The following is a 1,220-nucleotide window of genomic DNA, read 5'->3' on the forward strand; positions in this document are numbered from 1 at the left end:
ATCTGCAGCGGCTGATTCAGCTTCTTCTCCCTGAATAAGGAACTAATCCAATTGACACATGGTGAAGTAAACAGATAGTGACATATTTGTAGACAAACTGTCATACTCATGATTATTCCCAAAACCAAATTATTTCTGAATTGCAGGCATGGAATTTAAAAAGTCTGCCAGCCTCAGCAGCTGGTACATTTCTGTGAGACCCAACCATTAGGGGGAAAAGTTAATTTCAATATCATGTAGTACATTTCCTTACGTCTCCTAATAAATCTCTCTTGCACACTGCACGGAAGAAATATGCAAATGTTCTTTTCACACTGTAGATATTGTACTACGGCTTGTGTTTTATAAACTATAAATTTCTGTTTCCTTTTTTTTTTCTGTTACATATTTGAATAACTATTTGAAAAGCAAGCTGACTTTGCCGTGCCTCAAAACGTCTTTTTTAATGCAATTTTTTTTTTTTCAGTTAGATATTTTGTTTGCAAATAGAACATATTTGAAACTATTTATCTTGGTTTGGCGTGTACTAAATAGGTTGGATTTTCAAAAGCAGAATTGGTTTAATATTGTTCCCACTGAATGCTGAAATCATGCAGTGCAATGAAATCCGGATTCCACTTGCCTCACAAGGAGCCTCCCAACTACAGTGTTATTATTGTAGGGGCTGGGTATCCATCCCTTTGAGCCTTTTACAGCAAAGAAAAATAGGCTATTTAAACAGAGTGATGTACTTATCTGTCAACCTGTATCACGTATCCCTCTAGTGTGAACTCCTTTCTGAACAGAAGCAAAGCAGTGTGTTATCCTGCCCTGCCATTACATATTTGTAAGGGATAAAGAATGAGGTCTTCTTCTAGTGCATTTACTGAAGATTCCCCTAGACTGAAAATACTTTTAACTACAGCATTGTTAAAAACAGGGCCAAGCAAATAGTTGATGCCTCCAAGTTCATTAGCCCAGCTGTAGCATTTGGAGTGAGGATGAATTTCCCTCAGCACTGTATAAATAAAACATTCAGAGATGTTCACATTGCGTGAGTCCCTAGGGTGTCCTTCTCCCCTGTTTTCTTGGGTATAGGTGAGAGTCCTTGCTGAGGTTTTTGAGAGTTTTGAGCTCATGATTTAAGAGTCAGATCATCAAACATATTTAGTGCCTGCAATAATTCATGCCTAATCTTCAGTTAACTCTAGATTAGTTGATCAGATTTAGATGTCGGAGGA

The sequence above is a fragment of the Aquila chrysaetos genome, chromosome 2, assembly GCF_900496995.4.
Source record: "Aquila chrysaetos chrysaetos chromosome 2, bAquChr1.4, whole genome shotgun sequence".
Lineage (NCBI taxonomy): Eukaryota > Metazoa > Chordata > Aves > Accipitriformes > Accipitridae > Aquila > Aquila chrysaetos.